Source organism: Macaca thibetana, chromosome 19 (assembly GCF_024542745.1).
Source record: "Macaca thibetana thibetana isolate TM-01 chromosome 19, ASM2454274v1, whole genome shotgun sequence".
NCBI lineage: Eukaryota > Metazoa > Chordata > Mammalia > Primates > Cercopithecidae > Macaca > Macaca thibetana.
The window spans coordinates 4,737,345-4,745,656 of record NC_065596.1 but is presented as its reverse complement, the minus strand read 5'-3'; the positions used below and the strand labels follow the sequence as shown (position 1 = coordinate 4,745,656).

Genomic DNA, 8,312 nt, shown 5'->3' with positions numbered 1-8,312 from the left:
TCACAGTGGCAGCTCATCCCATGGGGAGGGGTCCTTGGCACTCCAGGGGACTGAAACCACAGTGGGCCCTGCTTGGGCCACCAGATTCCAGCCTGGAAGGGCCAGGTCCTTTCACACCTGCTGTCCCCACAGATCCCCTTGGGGTTCAGCCTGAAGATGAAGCATGCAATAATGGCAATGGCACCCACAGCCTTCAAGGTTCACAGAAGCAAGTACCCCTGTGCCTGAGGTTTCCTGGGGAACTCACGGGACAGACAGACAGCTGTCCCCATGACCCTCTGCTCTGGTCAGAAGGGATGGCCAGGGATGACCAGGCCTGGCCTGTAGGGCTGGGCAGGGCAGAGCGAGTTCTCCCAGACCCTGAGCCCACCCTTGAAATGAATGATCCATGCGAAAGGTGGGAGTGTGGTGGGCACTTCTCTGCCTGGGCGTCCCCCCGGCCATGGCCTCCTGTGCATAGCTGGACCCCAGGGGTGGCCACAGAACGACCCAGTGCTGCCCAGTGGGAGGTGGCAGTGTTGGAAACGGGGTGTGGGCACCAACCCCTCCCAGGAACGCCCCCTGGCCTGATGCCCTCCCTGTCCCTTGAGCGACCATGAACCTGTCCCAGTCCAGCCTGTGGGAGGGAGTTCTTTCAGGACCAGTTCTCCCAGGCATGGGTCCTGGAGGATGCCACCGTGCTCAGGCACTTTGAGGCCTTTGTGGGGGAACTGATGAGCCAGTGCTGGAACCTGCCACCCCCTGGTGGGCTCCAGCACCAGGTCCCCTCCTGTCACCCTCTGGAGCGTTCGATAGTGGAGAGGGCCCCGGCCCCACCAGCCCTACGAGCTGGCCCTTCCTTCTGCACCTCTTTTTCTGCCTTTTCCTCCTCTACACTAAGCAGCTTCTGGGCAGGTGTTGAGCGCATATGTAATGGACACGCTGCTCAGACAGGCGGGGGCTGGGGAAAGACCCCTCAACGCCTCCTGTGGTTTTTACATCCTTTCCCCTCTGTGCGAGCTCCCTGAACCACCATCCCAACATCAACAGATGCCGGGAGGAGCAGGGGCCGCTTGCTCCAGAGCACCCCTCCAAGGATGTCAGGGCAATAAGCCTTGAGCCAGGGGAACAAGAGAATCAGTGTCACTGACCCAGAGGATTCGTGGAGAGGACACGGGTAGGAGCCCTGGCCAGAGTCAGATCCAAGAGTTCAGCCAGGTGTGGGAATGGTCTAGTCCAGGCGTGGAGTGGACAGTCCCGGAGGGCAAAGGGGGCCCCATGCCTGGGACCATCTCACCCACTGTGGAGACAGTATCTCATGTGAGGTGGCAAGGGGGCTAGGTGACAGCCAAGGCCTCTCCCACCTGGTTCTGAATCAGGGCTGCTACCCAGGCCACACAGCCCTGGGATGAAGAGGTGAAGGAGGAAGTCTGGAGCCAGCCCGAATCCTAAGCCACTGCCCCAGGAGTGACATGAGGCGCCCCAGTAACTCCCTGTGCCCTGAAGGATCCACGCACCCCTTGCTTGGTGATCAGCAGCCTGCTGGGGTGTCCTCAGAGTCAGACTCAAGAAGCCACACAGGGATGCTGAGGACACCAGAGACCCAGGTCCGTGGGGCCCAGCTTTGTGGGGACTTAATGGACTTGGTGGAGAAGCTGACCACTCACGTCTGCTATTTTTTCAGCCAAACCTGATTGAGGGTCCTTGGCACCTAGGCCTCTGTGAGCATTACGCCCCTCTGCAAGGGAGACAGGCTGGCCCACCCCTGCCTACCAGCTTAGCTCTACAGGCCCATGCAGCCAGCCCCCTACCCCGGAATGCAACCCTGGTCCTCTCCCACCCCAGCCTGGCTGGCAGTCTCCAAGACTGAGGCCCAGGGGCACGAAGGAGCTTCCAGAAAACTCAGGGCAGCAGGTTGCTCTCTGGGGATCCTGAGGGTTCAGAATGGACCCATGCATTTTCTGAACTCCCTCCGGAAGCTGCCCAGAGACTTGGCTGTCAGAGGCCCGTGGTTCCCATTGTAAAATTTGAACAGGGATGCTGTGCTCCGTCCCTTCCACATCTACCCTGCCCAGCCCCAGGACCATTAATGGGGCCCAGCCCTGCAACCCCATCTTGGCTACAACACCAGGCCCTGCTGGGCCCCGTGAGAACGGAGAGGCAGGTCCAGAGGTAAGTCCCTTGCATGAGGGCACTTGCATCGGAACCCTCTTGGTGGGCAATGACTAGCACGGCGTGGAAGGAACCAGGGCATATCCCAGCCAGTTGCTCTGCAACCCCAGATGGCTCCTGGGCCTTATGAAGTCCTTCTCAACAGGGAAGCTGGTCCCTTTCAGGCCACCAGAGGGAGGGGTGAACATGGTGTCCTCCCAGCCCTGGCCAGCCAGGAGCATGCCTTGTGGCCTCTGATTTGGCTTGTTGGACAGAGTCCCCTCCTGGGCACACGTCCTAGGTCCAGAGGGGCCCGGCCTCAACTCCAGCCCTGGTTGGTAGGGGAGGGCACCAGGGGTGCCACGGGCCTTTAGTTGCAGCACACATGACCATGCAGGGGACATGGCACACCTCACCCGGTTGTTGTACCATTTCAGGTCAGAGAACCCCAGCAAGAACTTGCTGCAGGAACATGAGGTTCTGAGCCTGTGCGGGAGCAGGACATCAAGGGCTGCTCAAGGGCGTCCATGGCTACAGTGACTGTGGCCTCTTCCCAGCCTCGTCTGTGCAGTGCAGGTGATCCATGACTCCAAGCTGGGACTGGCAGGTGATGGTGGCCCCAGCATCTCGGCCACACTGCCAACATGCTGCTGGGAGGCTTTGAGACCATGCCCGGTATCCTGCCCACCTCCTTGAGACCCCTTCCTGACACTTTCTAGCCAGTGCTACAGCTGCAGCATGTGTCACCACTGAATACCTTCCAGCAGCCGGTGCAGGCTTCAGACGGCAGGGGTGCTCAGCAGCCATGGCCTCAGTAGCTCTTTCGTGGCAACCAGGACAGTCAGGGCAGTGATGATGCCCAGGACAAGTGGGATGGCAGTTCCATGATGGTGGATGAGCCTAGTGGCAGTTCACACCTGGTGCTCAGTGGCTCCCTGGGCTCCTGTGGTGGTAACAGCTTGGCCACCATGAGGCGCAGTCTCAACCACTTCCCCACCTGTCAAGTCAGGCGGGGAGGCCTTGTGCTTGGTGAGGTGTTGGGCTCTGTGAAGGATGGGGACAAGTTGTGCATGGCTCTGTGGCTCTATGGCCTCAAGTGGCAGGAGAACCCCTACTCCTTCCAGTGCACTACCGGCGACACCACTCAGTAGAACAAGTTCAAGGGCATGAATAGCGTCCTCTCTTGCAAGCTGGTGACCATGCACAGGCAGGTCCCAGTGCACGGCGCAACAAGCACTTGCACTGACTGGATGCTTGTCTGGTGACATTCCCGGCCATCTCTGTGCCCCACCCACCTGAGAAGTGGGCCACGGGTTGCTTCCAGGAGGACTTCATCTCCAAGCACAGGAAGAGCCTGATCTGTGGGAGGAGCCACACGGCTGGCTGCCCAGTGCTGGCAGTGCCACGTCCTCCAGCACTTCCTGATGTGCCCCAGCAGCACCGAAAGAAGGCCTGGAAACAAGGCAAGAGGAAGGCCTTCTGTATGGCACGACACCTCTTGAGGAAAGAAAATAAGAAAACTGCCTCCGATCCAAGCAGAGCAGATCAGCGAGAAGGTGGGCATCACTTGGAGAAGTGGATGTGGGTATCGAAGATGAACACTGGATATGTGTCCTGGTCATGGGAGGTGGGTGGTGCGAGAAAGGTGACATGGTGGGTGCCAGCTCGTTCCTGACCCTGAGCACTCCACCACCACCGCCCTCGACCTGCAGGAGGTGGAGAGCATGATTGACAGCTCCATATGCTTTCTCAAGAAGGTGGACGACAGTGCTGCTGCTCAGCCACAGGGCATGGAGTTCACGACAAGCAGGTGAGGGGCTTTGAGAAGGAACATCAGCAGGGGGCCAGCCCTCCCGCAGCCTCAGCCAGGCTTTGGAGTGGGCCCAGCAGGGCTTCTGGGTGGGCCTGAAGCAGCCCGTCACCTTCACCGGAGGTGCCTACGATGCCATCGTCAAGCTCTTCCCAGACTGGCCCAGGCAGGACCTGGATTCTGTCTCGGACCTGTTACTGCCGTCCAAGTGGCAACGCATCAAATTTCCAGACGTCCTCCATGTTCACAGAGGAGCTCTTACCAAAGTCACGGGGAGCAGGAGACTTGTAGGAGGAGGAACGATGGAGGTGCGGGGGCTGATGGTGTTCAGGAGCGTGGGACATGAGTTCTTTGGCCACTTTGGCTGAAATTCACCATCTCCATCCAATTAGAGGGAGAGATTTGAGATCACAGATGCAGCACTTTTTACCAGAAGAAAATATTTTTTTTCCAAAAATCGATCTAGAATTTGGAAGCAGCTCTTTATAAAGATGAGAGTGTTGAGTGACTGGATGTTGGGTTGGGGACTTTTTCCAGTTCAAGGATAATTTCTACAGCAGAATAAAAACTTCTATCAGAGAGCCATGGCCAACTATCTGTGGTAGTACAAGGATGGTTTTGTGCTCAACTGAGGCCAGTTTAGAATAGAGAATTATGTGGGAAATAAACAGAGAACATGGCGATGGAACCACGTGTTGTATCTTCGTAGGCGTCCATGCTATGGAAGTTCCTTCCTTCTCTCCTTCCTGCTGTGTGTGCCTCCTCCCAGCATCGGGCATCCCCACGTCCTGGGCCTGTGCTGGGAGAGATATAAAGGACACCATTGGCTATAGGCTGGGGGACTGGCATGGTCAGGGGATCCTGTGAAGTCAGAGTAGCCCCTGAGGACCAGTCCTGGGATGGCTGTGTCCAACTGACCAGGCCCCTGCTGACCAGGGCCCCATGGACTGGGGCCTCTGCCATGACCTGGCCTTCACTGAATGGGCCCTGATAACCAGGACCCCACTGAAGAGTCCCCCCTGATGAAGCCCCACTCACCAGGCCTTACTGACTGGACTCCCCCTGACTAGGCCCCGGCTGACCAGGTTGTTACTGACCAGGCCCCACTGGCAGCTGCTCCTCCCCCTAGCCAAGCCAGGCCCCCATTGATTGGGTCCAGTGATCAGTCAGCCAGTGGCCAGAGCTGCACTGACCAGGTCCCCGCTGACTAGTTAACTTACTAACCAAGCTCCTGGAAACTAGGTTCACACTGACCGGGCACAAGGCCCCACTGACTAGGTCTTCGTGAAAAGGCCCTCACTGCCTGGACTCCACTAACTAGGCCTCATGAATGAGACTTTCACTGATAATGTCTTTGCTGGTCATGCCTCCACTACCCAGGCTTCTAGTGATCATGCCCCCTTGGGTCACGTCCCTCCTGACTGAACAGGCCCACACTTGAACAGGCCCTCAATGTCTATCCCCCGCACTGACTAGGCCCTCACATCCAAGTCCCACTGACCAGATATTCCGGACAGGTTTTCACCGACTATGTCCCACTGCCAGACTCTAAGAACTAGGCCCCACTGGCCAGGCCCTCTCTGACCAGGTTTCTCCTGATAAGAACCTGCTGAAAGGTGTTTGCTGACTAGGTCAATCCTAACCAGATCATCCATGACCAAGGTCCCCACTGATCATGTTTCCACTGACCAGGCCCAAAAGTACTAGGCCCCAATGACCAGGTCCACCACTGAGCAGGTACTGCTGACAAGGTCCCCATGGAACAGGCCCCCACTGTCAGGCCCCCGTTGACTAAGCCACAATGACTACGTCACAGCGGACCAGGCCCTGGTTATTAGGTTTAAGGGACAAAACCCTCGTTGACCACCAGGTCCCACTGGTCAAGTCCCCACCCACCAGGTCCCCATAGATGACCCTGAGTTACCAGGACCCCACTAACCAGACCTCTACAGACTAGGCCCCAATAACCAAGACCCACAGACACGGCCCTCACTCACTGGGCTTCAACTGATGAGATTCTGACTGACCAGGTCCTTAATGACCAGACTAGGTCATTTATTGACTAGGCCCCACTACCCAGGACCCCAGTGACCAGGCCCCCACTAATCAGGTCCCAAGTTACCAGACCCCCACTGACTGTCCCAACTGACAAGGCCCCCACTGCCTAGGCTTCCACTGACCAGGTCCACACTGACCAGGCCTCAAGAGATGAGGCCCCAACTTACCAGGAACCCACTGACCAGAGAGACCTCCACTGACTGGGCCCAACTGACAAGGTTCCAACTGACCATGTTTTTACTGACCTGACTTTACTGAACAGGCCCCACAGCTCAGTATCCAGTGACCAGACTCTCACTGACTAGGTCTCACTGTCAGACCTCAAGTGACCAGGCCTCACTATCCAGGACACACTCATGAGGCTTCCACTGCCAGGCCCCCACTGACTGGGCCCAACTGACGAGGCCCTCAATGACCAGGTCCCTAACTGATGAGGTTCCAACTGACCAGGTCCTTAGTGACCAGACCTTTACTGACCAGCCCCCACTAATCAGGACCCCACTAAACAGGTACCCACTGACAAGATATCAGTTGATCATGTCCCCAGTGTCCAGGTTTCACTGACTAGGCCCCACCAACCTGGTCCCACTGACAAGCCTCCAGCTGACCAGGTCCCCACTGACTGGGACCCAACTTACAAGGCCCATTAGCCAGGCCTCACTGACCAGGACTCCACTGACTGGGCCCCATCTGATAAGGTTCTGATTGACCAGGTCCTTAATGACCAGGCCTTTACTGACCAGGCCCCACTCCCCATGACCCCAGTGACCAGACCCTCACTGACCAGGTTCCACGGCCAGGCCTCCAGTGACCAGGCCTCACTATCCAGAACCCACGGATGAGGCTTCCACTGCCAGGCTGACTGGGGCCCAACTGACGAGATTCCAACTGACCACTTCCTTCACTGATGAGGTCCTAACTGACCATGTCCTTAACTGACAAGGTTCCACCTGCCCAAGTCCTTAACTGATGAGGTCCCAACTGACCAGGTCCTTAACTGATGAGGTTCTGACTGGCCAGGTCTTTAATAACCAGACCTTTACGGATTAGGCCCCATTAACCAGGAACCCAATGACCCAGAACTTTACCAACCAGGCCCCACTAGCCAGGACCCCAACGATCAGGCCCCACTGACCAGGCCTCAGTTGATGAGGCCTCAACTTACCAGGACCCGAGACCACCACTGACTAGACCCCACTAGCTACGACCCCCTGATGAGGCCTCCACTCCTAGGCTGCCGCTGATTGGGCCATACTGACAAAACCCCCAATCAGACCGTCAGTGACCAGGCCTCACTCTCCAGGACCCACGGATGAGGCTTCCACTGCCAGGCCTCCACTGAGTGGGCCCAACTGACAAGGTCCCCTCTGTCAAGGTCTCCACTGACTGGGCCTCAAATGACGAGGTTCTGACTGACCAGGTCCTTACTGAACAGACCTTTACTGACCAGGCCCCACTAATGAAGACTCCAAAGACCAGGCCCCCACTGACAAGACCACAGTTGATTATGCCCCCAGTGGCCACGTTTCACTGACTAGGCCCCACTGACAAGTCCCTCACTCACCAGGTCCCCATTGACCAGGCCCCAACTGATGAAGCCTCAACTTACCAGGACCCCACTGACCAGACCTCCACTGAGTAGGCCCCACTAGCCAGGCCCCACTGATAGGCCCCCCAGTTCCAGACCCCACTGCCAAGCTCCCCACTGACCAGGTCTCTCCACTGATGAGGTTCCCACTGACCAGGTCCTTAATTACCCGACCTTACCTGGCTAGGCCCCACTACCCAGGACCCCAATTGTCAAGTCCCCACTGACCAGGTTCCTACTGAACAGAACCCCACTGACTGGGCCCCCACTGCCAGATATCCACTAACTAGGGCTCAATGACCAGGTTTCCACTGACCAGGACTCCAATAACCAGGTCACACTCACCAGGCCCCCACTGACCAGATTTCAGCTGACCAGGCTCATGCTGACCAGGACACACTGATGTAGTCCCAAGTGACCAGGCCCTCTGACCAGTACCCTCTGACCAGGCTCCCTCAGACCAGGTCCTCACTGACCAGGTGCCTGCTCACCAGGCTTCCTCTGACTAGGTCTCCAATGATTGTGTCCCCATTGACCATGCCCCCACTGACCAGGTACTATTGACTAGGCTGCTGCTGACCAGGTCAGCACCAACCCGACCCCCACTCACAAGGACCTATTCACCAGGCCCTGCTGACCAGGTCCCACATGACCAGGTCCCACATGACTTCACTGAATAGGTTCCACTGATGTGGCCCCAATAACTCACCTATATTAGTGTGTTCT

The 8,312-nt window shown here is 57.5% G+C and overlaps 1 long non-coding RNA gene across 1 annotated transcript; it reads right to left on the bottom strand.

Annotated features, from left to right (window-relative positions):
* Positions 1-554: 554 nt before the first annotated feature.
* LOC126942410 (uncharacterized) lies at positions 555-6,972 on the bottom strand. Its single transcript, XR_007721555.1, has 2 exons — positions 6,783-6,972; positions 555-4,739 (listed from the first exon to the last, which is right to left on the bottom strand). It is a non-coding gene; the product is annotated as an uncharacterized LOC126942410 (long non-coding RNA).
* Between the last annotated feature and the right edge of the window lie 1,340 nt (positions 6,973-8,312).